This window comes from Phyllobates terribilis, unplaced genomic scaffold (genome assembly GCF_046119375.1).
Source record: "Phyllobates terribilis strain yellow unplaced genomic scaffold, ASM4611937v1 Scaffold_3__8_contigs__length_932513732, whole genome shotgun sequence".
NCBI classification, from domain to species: Eukaryota; Metazoa; Chordata; class Amphibia; order Anura; family Dendrobatidae; genus Phyllobates; species Phyllobates terribilis.
In genome coordinates this window covers 490511954-490525255 of record NW_027362763.1, presented here as the reverse complement: position 1 = coordinate 490525255, position 13302 = coordinate 490511954, and positions in this window count along the sequence as shown.

Here is a 13302-nt window from a genome sequence, read left to right as displayed (position 1 = left end):
CATGTCTCTAAGCATCCCCTTGGCGTGTTGGTAGTGTGCAGGGGGTACGGGTCGGTATCTCTTCTTTATGGGAGGATGGTCTCCCGTGGGGATATGGTGTTCTACCCCCTTTACTCGCCCGAAGTCTAACGGGTGTTTACTAAACACTCTCTCGTACTCTTGAACCACCCGATAGACTCCTTGTTTCTGGTGTGAGGGAGTGGAGTCAGTACCCAGATGTAGTTGCTGACACCAGTCCTCCATTGGTTTCTTAGAGCCGTTACCTTCCTCTGGTTGGGATGGAGGTAAGGGTTCCACGGCCTGTACAGAATTCTGATTGATAGTATACAATTTGGCTAGCGTAGCATACCGGGGCAGGTACACTTCCCTTTTCCCGATGTTTATTATGCGAACGGGCACCCTCCCATGGCGTACATCAACCACCCCCCGTGCTGTCAAAATGGTGGGCCTACTGTCTGAGTAGACGGGTTCTACCATTGCCTGGTAGTCTCTACCTCTTAGACCAATAGCTGCCCGGCACCAAATCATCATTTCACTTTTTGGGGGCATGGCAATAGGGAAAGGGTCACACATTCTCACGCTTCCAATCTCACCAGCGGAGAGTTCCACCTGTTGCCGTCGCATCAGTGCCCGGATCTCTTTTTGGAGCACTCGCTGCTGGCCGGAGCTGGCGTTCTTGGCATCCTGCTGTAAAATGAAAATCACCTCTGCAAGACAATTTTCAATCACATTAGTTCCTAGAGTTATCTTTGGGTGACTCTCGCGCTTGTCAATGTCTACAATGATCAGTCCCTGTGCTGCCAGTTCGACTCTCCCGACTTTAATGGTCACCTCTTTGAATCCGATCTGTGGCACGGGTTGACCATTGCTGGCGATGATACTCAAGTCGTCGTCAGGGTAGCGGGTTATATCCGAGTCATTCCAGTACTGCTTGAAGAGCACGTACGGGATGGTGGTGACCTGTGACCCGGTGTCAAGTAGGGCACTCATAGGAATGCCATCCAGTACCACAGGCAAGACTGGACGTCCTCCCACGTATTTGTCACGCCAGTTCGATGGGCCTGGTGACCTTATTCCTGGGGGTTGGCCCTCTACCCCAGGTTGTGCCAGTTTAAAGGACAGTACCTTGCCATATGTCCGGGTTGATTGCAGCGGCGGCAGATGGGTTGTCCGTCCTCGTTGTATCGGTCGCTGGGTCTTCCTCTGGCCGGTGGGGTCCTCCTTGGTCGACGCCACGGGATGTCCTCCGGTCCGGATGCCAGCTGGATCTTCCCTGGAGCAGAAACCTGTAACGACTGCACAGTTCGGGTTAGCGCGGCAACGCTTTTAGCTAGCTCTTGGACCTGATGGTGCAGGTCTGGAGCCGGGTCATTGTTCAAAGCCTGCGCATCAGCTCCCACAGGCCCTGCCGACAAGGGCGCCGCCTCCTGGTGGTAAGCGGTAGTAGGGCGCCTGTGGGCCACAACGCCACCCGGTGCCGGTTCTCGGAGCACCCGAATGGCTCTGTCCTTGAACTGTGCAAAGTCCAGATGAGGATCCTGTAAGGCTATGGCCCGCAACTGGGTTCGGTGGACATTGCAATATAGTCCCTCTATAAATTGCTCGGTCAACAGCCTGTCCTCGTTTCCCACACTGTCAGGGTCGGTCTGCTTAATGGCTCTCAGGGCCTCTTGTAGGTTTAGTGCATAGTCCCTTATACTCTCATGTGCTCGCTGCTTGCACCCATAGAATCTAAGCTTAATCTCGGCTGAGGTGCGGGTATCAAAGGTGTCCCTCAGCCGGGTTAGTATCCCTGCGACAGTCCTCCTCCCAGGTGGCCAGGACTTTACCTCCCTTTGGGCTGCCCCGGTTAGTTGGGCCACCAGGATGCTCACTTTTTGCTCTTCTGTGAGGGAGTACACCTGGAAGAGGCTATCCAGCTTTTCTTTAAAGTCATTCAGGGTATGTGACTCCCCTGAGTACTGGGGTAGCCAGGCTGCTCCCGGGATATAGGGCATGGTGAAAGGCATGACTGCAGCAGCGGTGGCGCTGGCGGGGGTTGAGGCAGTGAAGCTCTCCTCCGTATCCGACATCCTCCTCTCCCCTAGTGGACCGTGGCCTACCTTGCGATGATCCTCTTCCGTAGGCCGCGGCTCCGCAGTGGATCGTCAGGGTCGAGGACCTTCCGTCGCGCTCCTGTGACGTCGGCGTCTGCTCGGCTCCTTCCAGGACCTTACGCAACGTCCGGACGTGAGGCGGGGCTTCAGTTCTCGCGCGCTTTCGGAGTCCACGCCCCTCTTCTTCCCGCGCGGCGTCTTCAAGATGGCGTCCAACGGCGGGAAAACTCCACGGATGGCGGGAAGAAGGCAGAAGATGGCGTCGGATGGCGGGAAAAAGGTAGAAGATGGCGCCGGATGGCGGGAAACCTCCACGGATGGCGGGAATCTTCACCACAGGTAAGTTTGAACAGTCTTTTTCAGGCACGCAGTACCCGGTGGTTGCGGGCACGAAATCCTGCCGACTACGCCAAAAGTTGACGCGCCCCTGGGCCTACTTGGTGTAGCGTTGCGCACGCGGGGACTACCCGGAGCCGGGCCTGTTGGGGGTAGTAGTCTCGTGGCGGTGATCCGGTCCGTGCCCAGGGAGTCAAACTGTGTGGCTGAGTATTAGCAGTAGATGTTGGACGACTACGCCACCCGTTGAATGCAGCTATGGAGCTGCCGCTGCAGGGCAGACCGCTGAGGCCGGTGGAAGGATTGTGCAGCGTGGATGGTATAACCCCCAACGGGAGGGGTATGGCCTCAGGGCAGCCGACGTGGATGATGGGGGTAGCAGGAACCACTCAGAGACGATGCGGTGTAGTTCAGGGTCTTTACTGGTGATAAAGATAGACCCTCCCGGAGTACTGGCTAGCGATCGGGGCCTGGTCAGTCTTTGAGCAGATGGGATTTCCCCTGGCCAGGCGGAGTTGTAGGCCTCCCCAACTAATTGTACTCTACTGGCTACCTTGCTAGAGGCGGGTAAAAGTAGCCCACGTCCCTGAGTGTTCCGTGTGGTGCTCACCCGTATGGCCGGTGACTCGGGGCCTTCTAGTGGCTTCCGCTCCACGACGGCGGTGCTGGTCCCACGCGTGTGACCGTGCCTTCGGGTTTCTTGGCCAGAGGACCTGAAATCCCCTGCCGGTCGGTTTCTGCTGCTGGGTAAGGATTAGTCCCCACAGCCTCGGACTCCGGGTCCGGTAGTAACTCTTCAATCAGGGCGAGCTCTACAGCTGCCAGCCCCTGATTCCTTTTAGCACGACTTCCCCAGAGCTCCTGATCTTTCTTGTTCCTAAAGCTGCTCCACTACAGACCAGACTGTGTCTCTGTCTGTGTTCTCTGCTCTTTTCTCCCTAACCCTGCCTCAGCCCTAGTTTTATATAGGGGAAGTTCTTCCCCTCCCAGGACTGGGCAGGAGGTGTGGCATGCATAGGATTCCTGACCAGGAGACCTCCCACCTGCTCTCAGACATAATATGGCTATTACTGTGGAAACCAGACCCCTGGGGTGCCACATAAGCACTTGTTTTACATAGCACAATTTGCAATTTTGAATTACACCATTCCTTTTAACCTGTATTGTAATGAGAAACAGGAAAACAAAATTACAAATGAGATGAAATAGTGAAAAAAAATGCAATTCTGACATTTTTTGGGGGCGGAGGTGGGGGATATGTTTTTATAGCATTCACTGAGCAGTAAAAATTACCTGGCATCATGATTCTTCAGGTCAGTATAATTATGGCAATACCAAACTCATAGGATTTTTTTACATTCATTTTTTAGATTTTTTTAGATTTATTGTTCCCACAGTGAGTTTTTGTGAGTTTTTTATGCTGCGTATTTTTGAAAAAATGCAAGTAACCTATTTTAAAATTGTGCAGAAATGGTGCAGAAAATCTGCAACATCAAAAACTCACCAAAAGCTCACCGTGGGAACGTAGCCTAAGTGATTAAAAAAAAATTCAGTACTTACTAAAAAAAAAAAAACTTATCGTAACTTTTTTATTTTTTCGTCAATGGATTTGTATTAAGGCTTGTTTTTTTGCATGCAGAGCAGTAGTTTTAATTAATACCATTTTGGGATACATTCAACATTTTGATGGTTTTTTTATTACATTTTACAGGGGAACAGAAAAAACAGCAAAATTCTGATGTTTCAATTTTTTTTCTTTTTGGAGCTTAACATATAGTTTAAACAATTTTATATTTTGATAAATTCGACTTTCATTGACATGACAACACCAAGTATTTGGTATTGTCAAAATACAAAAATATGTAAATGTTACAAAAAAATATATATTTTCTAAAACACAAACCTTTTTTTTAATTTTATCTTTATTTTTAGTACCCCTAGCAGACTTGAACCTGTGATTATTTGATTGTTGATACTGTATACAACAGTAATGCATTATTGCAGTATACAGTGTAGTTGATGTTCTCCTCTAAGGAAATTCTTCATAGGAAATGTGTGGAAATCAAAGATGGTAGCAATGAGGGCCTTAAGTAGGTCCCTGACTTCCACGGTAACCCACTGGCTCCTCTTGATTGTGTTGGGAGCTGGTACATAAGCACACTGGTAAGCAGACTATATATAATTGCTGCTGTCAGTGTTTGACAGTGGAAATAAAATGGTAAAAATCAGCGATCAGAGCTGTTTTAGTATGAGAACACAATAAGTCCGATTGACTCCGGTCTTGATAAGGGGTCGTGCTGGAGTCAGACACTCCTGATTTATGAAGAGGCGCATGCCACTTCATGAATCTGGAGTGTAAGTCGAGTGGCGTGCGCCTTCATGCACTACGCCAGAACTCTCACTCCAGTCGGGTACTGGAGTGACATTTCTGATGTACGGAATGCCTCAGCCAGTCACGAGTTAGACAAGTTGTGGTGTCGCGCCCCTGTCACATCCCAGTTCCGGCCATTTTGACAGGGCTCGGAAAAACTGGGGTAAAGACTTCAAAAATTGTAAAATTTCTGCAGTCGAAATGCACTTAAAACACAAAGCATTTTTACCTGAGGATTTTACGCAACTAATGTAATTATATTAAGAAAATCTGTTAAACTCAGTGTACCCACAAGAGAAATTGTCATGTTGTGGATTTCAAAGACGCACTGCAGGTCAGTTTATGCGGCATAAAAAAGGCTCAGTGGGCATGAGATTTCAATAAATCCTATCCACTTTACTAGAACAGTAAGATGCTGCGTTTTTAGCATAGCAAAATTATGCAGCGTCAAAAACTCATCCTACAAACTTAACCTAAAGGGTTGCCTAAAATTGAAAAAAACATAGTTGCTTTCTTTCAGAAACAGTGCCATCATTGACCATTGATGGGTTGCGTCTGGTATTGCATCTAAGCTCCATTGAGTTTCATTTAAGTGAATGGAACTGAGCTGCAATACCAGAAACAACCTATGATCAGTGGTGACAAAGTTCATAAAAGAAAGAAAACAAGTTTTTCTAATTATAGACAGCCCCTTTTAGTATCTCCAATAAATAGCTTGTGCAGTGGTTAAGTACAGAAAAACATCAGCATTTGAAATTTAAATGTGAATAAATGTGAGAAACTTTATTCTTTCAGAGATCATCTCCAAAGATTGTAAATGTGACGACTCAGCGTCAATGAGGAAAATCTGGCCACTTGTGCCAGGGTGAACTATTCTTAATTATGCCAGATGTACTATTCCTTTGTTCAGTAAGTCAACAGACATGAGCCATTGTTTCATGTGAGACTGTCAAGTGTCCCTTTTGGTATGCTAATTTATTTAATGCCTGCTGATTACGGATTTCATCAGCTCCCTGCGGTGTACTAGTCTGCATCATTTGGAGGACAATTATGCAGACTAATTGAACTAGCAAACAACAAGGGAACAGCCATGATTATCGCCCCCCAATCCTGTGGGACACAATGCTTTGAAATGAGAGCTGAGGGATATCAAAAGGAGCCTGTTCCTGTCATCGATGTGATTCTACGGGACTTCAGCCAAGGGATCATGGTTCAATCTGGCAGATCAGAAATGCTTCTCTGCCCAACAGTGAGCCAACAAATTTGTTTGTAAAACCCAGGTTGGGATAATCCGGTCCCCTGGCCACATACCTCACTGTACTCTCTCAGTTTTCTAAGCTTGCTGCTACCCTCCTCTCCATGGGTGGATGCCAAAAATGGGGTGATGCTGGTTGCAGTACTTCACCCTGGATGCCCCGAAGTCACAGAGGTTCTAATCCCTGGTGAGCAAGCAGAAAGGTGAGACTCTGACATTTGCACCATCTTGTGTCCTTCCTAGGAATGTAATATATGTTGTTAACTGTTGGTGACAAAATAAAGTCTTTCTGGAGTGTGGTACCCTCACCCTGTGTTGTCTGAGTAGTATTTTGCCCACGGGGAAGGAGTATGGTCTTTCAGAGGGATGAACCCTGCCCCGTGCGGTCTTTCTAAAGACAATCAGGCCAGCAGACAAGAGCACCCACTGACTCTCATGTAGATAGGCAATTTATTTTAATGGGCTTCTTGTAATGCTTCATTTACACTGTGGAGGTGCTGTACGATAATTAACCACTTGCCTTTGAGTTCACATAATCACTAGAGGTCATAGCAGCCAGACATCCTATGATTGGTTTATTTTTGGGGAACTCTTCTAACCTAATATGATTTTTATAATCAAGCAACTCTTCATTCTATACCCACTTTGTTTTGCAGTCTTTAGTTCTATTGAGAAATCCCCTTCTTTTACATCTCAGACCATAACCTTACACTGCAACTAACATACTTTTCAATCATTAAGGCTGGCTGTACAGGGAAAGGATGATATAAATTTGAAGAGTAATTTGCCCATCCCATGTAGGCAGAATACACCTATAAGGAGAATGTCGTCAGTATGTGTGTAACATCACTGGCGGCGTGCTTGCATGGCTTACCACCTCCCACCATGCAAGACCGCAATCTTACCTATCAGGCCAGGCGGCACACTTTGCTCCAGTACCTGCTGTTTGTATGTCTCTTGTCTGCTGGCTTATGGCGGCGGTGCTGTTACTTTCTGATTCTTAAAGCTACAGTGTGCGCAGTCCTAATGCGTCCCCAGCCTATTGCTGTGAGTCACTGGATACTTAAACCCCCTCCACCCAGTAGGAGGTGCCTGAGCAACACTTTCATTCAGTGTTTTCTGTGCAACTGAGTTGCCAGGTCCCGTCCTGTATCTTGTCGGTTTCCACCCCTGGGGGCTGTATACCCAGGCCTGTAACCTATCTGTGACTTCTAGTCTGTTTCCACCACCCTGGGGGCTGAGTTCCCAGGCTCGTTCCTGTATCTAGTTCCTGGTTCAGTTCCTGTCTGAACAGTGTCCTAGCCCATTACCTGTTTGTCTCTATGTCTGAACCTTCCCTTTTCCTGCAGTGTCTGAACCTGCACCTAACTCCAACTCGTTGTCTCTGTACTTCTGTTTGTGAGTTTTGTGTCCACTCACTACTTCATTGTAAGTATCTTGTGTGTATCTGGTTCTGCTTGTCCCCTTTCCCTGCCTCCTTATCTACCTCCTGCGTTCTAACCATCTTCCAGTATTTTCCAGTCTGTTCCATGTGAACAGAGCCCTGCCCTGTCTTCCTGCACCTTCTGCTCTGTTCTGCTCTGCTTGTTCACCGTACCTGCGGTTCCACTCTGCTCTGCTTGTTCACCGCACCTGCGGTTCCGCTCTTCTCTGCTTGTTCACTGCACCTGCGGTTTTGCTCCGCTCTGCTTCTTCGCCGCACCTGCGGTTTTGCTCCGCTCTGCTTGTTCGCCGCACCTGCGGTGTCGCCCTGCTCTGTTTGTTCACCGCTCCGGCGGGTCAGCTCTGCTTGTTCACCGCACTGATGGTTTCGCTCTGCTCTCATTGTTCACCGCATTGGAGGTTTCGCTCAGCTCTGCTTGTTCACCGCATCTGCGGTTTCGCTCTGCTCCGCTGTCCACCGCACCTGCGGCTCGGTTCCTGTGTCCCAGTCTGTACTGGTCCCTATCCTGCCTGCGTTCCTACCTGCCAGTACCCGCCTGTCTGCCTACCACCCGTGCCTGCCAGTGCCCACCTGTCTGCATGCCAGCCGTGCCTGCCAGTGCCCACCTGTCTGCATACCAGCCGTGCCTGCCAATACCCACCTGTCTTCATACCAGCCATATCAGCCAGTACCCACCTGTCTGTATGCCAGTCTAACCTGCCTGTTCATGCATTCCCCGGTGTGGGTCAACAACTGTGACCGGGGTCTGACCTGGTGTAGCACCTGGTCCCTCTGCTCGGTTCCTCCCTGCTCACAGAGTCGACTGAGCCGCCGTGTGACCTCGGTGGGACCGAGTTGATACTTAGTTACGCCCCTCCAGGCACTCCTCGGTTCATGGTCCAGTGGGATCACCAATCAAGCTCATGCCAGTCAGTCCGGGCGTGAGCATAACAGTTTGCTCAGGCCATGGTTCCCGTTGAGCCCCCGGCCCTTCGCTCTCAGAGACCTTTGAATCCTTGTCTGGCAAATACGTGCACCAAGGAAAATTTTTTCTCAAGCTGAGGTCCAGGCGATTTACGCACCAGCCCAAATGGAGCTATCAGCACTCGTTCCTGCTGATCCACAACAGTATTATGGGGACCCAAAACAAAGCCGTGCATTTGTGGAGCAATGCATGCTACATTTAAAATTTTATGTTCACTATTTTCCCACTGATCGAGTTAAAGTAGCATTTCTGATGTCCTACCTAGTGGGTGATGCCTTGAAATGGATCACCCCCCTATGGGAACCATGGGATCCTATCGTCTTGGACCTGCAGGCCTTCCTGGTGGCCTTTCTAATGATCTTCGATGACCCTAATCCTGAAGCTTCTGCTAAAGCTTCCCTTCCCAATATCTTGGAGCTGCCCCGATGGGTAATGTGTGTAGGTAGCCTACCAGTTCTCCAGCTTGAAGAGACTGCTGCCCACACAGAATCCACACAGGATGACAATGCTCCACAAAATACTTCTCTTCCCAACCTCAAGAGGCAGTCCAGATGTGCAAGGTGTAGAGGTAAACCGTCACGCCAGGTTCTGTCCTCCCAAAGACCTCCTGTTCCCCAGCCTGTAGAGGCAGCTATCCGCACAGAATCCATGAAGGATGACTATGTTCGTCAGGCAAAGCAGAGGCTAGAACTCAGTCACAAGATCGGATTGCAGTCCCGCTGCGGTTGTTTGGGACCCCCTGACGGTCTTTGTCCAGCAAAGGTTGGAGAATCCCAAGACATTAGGCCTGTAGGAGAGGCTGCCCTTGGCGTTAGTGTTTCCTCTCCACAGATGACCATGACTGTCTCCGTGGCAAGTGAAGACCTCGGATTAACCGGAAGTTTCAAGCTTAAAGCCTTGAAGAGTGTCTGAGTGTCTGAGTGTCTGATTCCCGTCCGACAATTCCAGAAGCCGGTTTGGGCATTGTCAGCGGAAGGAAAAGCCCTACTCAGAAACAGTCAAAATATGTCTGTACAAATTAAGCTCCAGATTGGAGCATTACACATGAAGAAGTTCACATTCCAGGTGCTGTCTGGTTTACCCACAGGTCGTCCAGAGCCGAGAGAGCTAGGGCCCGCTCAGGTCTGGAGATCCTGCATGGTGTTTCCTGGGGGACTGCTGAGGTGCAAAGGGTGTCCAGTCCCCATATCTTCAGGACAGTCAGCAGTTTCTTCTTCTTCTTCACCAAATCTGCTAGTCGCTGACTCGCTGTGCGCTGAAGTCTCAGAAGGAAGGGAAGTGGAGGCATTGTCCCCACACAGTCTCGATGATTGTACCAATGATCTGGCTTTAGGCACCGCCCCACCTCGCAGACGTGTCATCTCAGAAACCAGACTGAAGTTGGTCCCTAAGCAAGGATCCTCCATCTCTAACAAATCTGGCAACAAGTCCATCAAAGCAGTGGCTACCTCCAAGTCTCTGCACCCCTCCAACCAGGCGGAGGACCTCCAGTTGCCTCCTGAATCCTCCAGGGTGCTATCTGATAACAAATGGAGAGAGACTTCTCTGCACCCTGTACCTGGTACTTCGCCCACTTCTATTGGTCGGCCCTCACGCTGAGTCGTATATATACACCCACCTGCACACCACTAAGCCACGCCTCCTGACGAAGCCACGCAGGCGAAACGCGCGTTGAGGCGCGCTATCAGTCCCTTGTTGACTGTGCCTGCACACCGCATACTCAACATGTCTCAAGGTAATGTTGTCAGTACCATTATTATGTATCGTTCATAGCCTTTATGACATTTACATACGCATATTGTGTTGCTTCAAGTGTGATCATTTCCGGCTGCCTAGCGATATCAAGGGGCTCTGTTATATACCACTGATTTGTGGTGCACATATGCCAGGTGACTCATTGACGTTATCATTGATGGCATTATAGCCTTATCTCAGCCTTGCTAGGATACCACTGTTCTGATTTCCACAGAATTGATCATTTAATCAACTACAGTTACATGATATTTGTACTACCTGACCTTAGTTAGTCTCAATGCAATCCTTTTTCATATATACGTATGTCATATACTTATGCGGTTGTTGTCTGGCCCAGCCTATAGGGGATTAGTCTCCTTCTTTTGCTTCCCTTCATCTGCCTTATCTAGTCGTGCTTCTCACCGTAACCACTTTTTACTAAAAGTAATTTTATACTACCTGTCTGATACTTGTTCTATTGAAGGTTTAATAAAATGTACAATTATTTAATGACTTTTTTCTCTGGCTGCCTCTTTTCGGGATTTGGTGTCCATTATTTGGCTTGCATTTTTCCCATACAATCCCCCTTTTCTTGGTTCTATGTTCTCATTAAGAGAAAAATTTAATAGGTGTTGTACTTATTGTTATTGCAGAAACTTCAACAGGGTATATTGATTATAGGAAACGTGATAGAGCCTGGGTTAATCAACTCGGGGTGCTTTTTGGAGAGAGGCTGACTAGTGAGAAGGAGACTTGTGATATTAAGGACCTGAAGCTTAGAATCCGGGAGTTACTTAAAAAACGTGCCAAAATTTGGTGGAACAAAGCTGCATTAGAAAACTATCTTCCAAAAGATATTTTGCCAAGAGGATTACGTATCCAACTCTTCCCTACTTTAGAAATTGATGACCCTCTATTTATCAATAAATGGGAAGATACGCTTACTAAATGCTCAAAAACACTTCTGGAGCTTTTGATTGGTCTAGATAAAAAGGCCCTCGAACCTCTAGAAAAGGAAATAGACGATATTCGTGAGAAATTAAATTCTGCACTTTCTTCAGAAGAATGTAAAAACTTCGATCAAGTACTCGAGGAGGACCTTAATAAATGGGAGAGCGAAATTCAAAAAGTAAAGACAAAAAAATATACCCGGGATTTGAGTGATTATCAATCCAATAATATCTATCATTGGAAAACTAAAAGTAGAAATAGACCTCGCTCTCACTCCTTCTCCAGTACTTCTAACATTTCAGAAGAAGAATGTGGCGGTGGAGTAGGTCGTTTTTTAGACAAACGCCTTCCTCTAAATACAGAGGATACTCCTACCCCATCTCATCTACAAGTGAGAACTCCTTCTACAAAAATGAAAAACCATCCATACAACTTCAGAGAGAAAAGAACCAAGAAATTCTGAAGGTAATAAACTTATCTAAAATTCCCTTATCTAGAGCACAATCTGAGGTTTTATCTAAGGGGCTCTCTTTCTCACCTGTAGAAAGATTTGATTGATTCACAACAATTAAAGACTTGGAACTGTTTGCCAGAAAATTATGTTTCAAAAAATACTTTTCCAGTCCAGTGATTCCTCCATCGACAGTTGAGGCATTAGCCCTTCAGGACCTGGAATCGCTGGGAGCGGAACAAACAGCAAAGTTCCTTCCAACTGCTCCCGTGCATCTCCACCGTGCCTCCAGGGCATTCCCGCCCCTGTCCTCTTGCCCACAAATTGAAATCTTTGTTAAATTGGTATGAGAAGATCTCTCCAAATTGGACACCAAGATCCACTCTGATAATCTCTCGTTACCCTTACGTCGTGCGATTAAAGAATTACAAGGTATGAAAAACATAGTTATTAAAAGAGCTGACAAGGGCGGGAATGTGGTTATCTGGCCGGTGGAGATGTACGAGGCGGAGGCATTTAAACAACTCTACGGTGTAGATAAATACAGAAGGCTTGAAAACATCCCATTAAATGCATTTCATAGAGAGTTGATTGATCTGATCGATGACGGGTTGGAATCTAACGTGATTACATCTAAAATGGCGGAGGCATTAATTCCAGACTTTCCAGTTAATTCTACCTTTTATCTCCTGCTCAAGGTCCACAAGGACCCCCTCTGCCCTCCTGGTAGACCCATTGTTTCGGGAATGGGGGGTCTTTGTGGACCTGCCTGTAGCTTCATCGACTTCTACCTACAGCAGTGTGTTGAGACTCTTCCCTCATTTATTAGGGATACCACTGATATTCTTAGGAGGCTTGACAGTGTTATATTGGAGGATGATATGTGGCTGGTCACTTGCGACGTGGAGTCCCTTTACACGTCTATACGGCATGACCAGGGAATACAAGCTGCCCAATTTTTTCTTAACATGACTAACCTAGACTCAGAACTTATTGAATTTATATTAACCCTCCGTCACATACAATATCGGTTCTAACGAGTTCACATACAATGTGACTGTCAGGCGCAGGCTAGAAAAATACCTATAATATCTAATGTTTGCAATTTCAGTGCTCTAAAAGTGATCAGTGACCTTCATAGGGATGTAATAAAAGAGACTACACATAATCAGGTGCAAAAAAAAAACATTTACTTAACTAATAACTCTGAAATACAAACATTTCAAAACTCCCGCCAAATAGTCCCCAGTTCGACTCTGTCAAAAAACTCTACAAAGAAAATTTATGGAAACAAACTTAATTTTAAGGTACCTTACGTACTATTAAACACATATTCAATCAGAATTAGATCCTGAAGTTTCCCCAGAAAAATTACACTTGCAGAGCAAAGAGCAAGAATTACACATCATTTTTGCATGTGTCAGGCAGATTGCATTATGACATTTGTGACATTCATAATTAGAAAGCCTTCTGATTCCGCTTTCCGTGGTGCAGGTGGTGCATCTCCTTCTTTTGGGAGGTGGTGCAGGTGGTGAATTTTCACTATCATCATCTGGGCGAAATCTTTTGAGCTGAACTTGAAGGCGAGAGGGGATACCGATTGTTTTCATACTTCTCCTGCGTAGCTGTCCAAGCACTAGTTTATGGGCCAATTTTTTCAGATAGAATCGTCTACGGAGTGGTTCAAGCTTGTTTTCAAG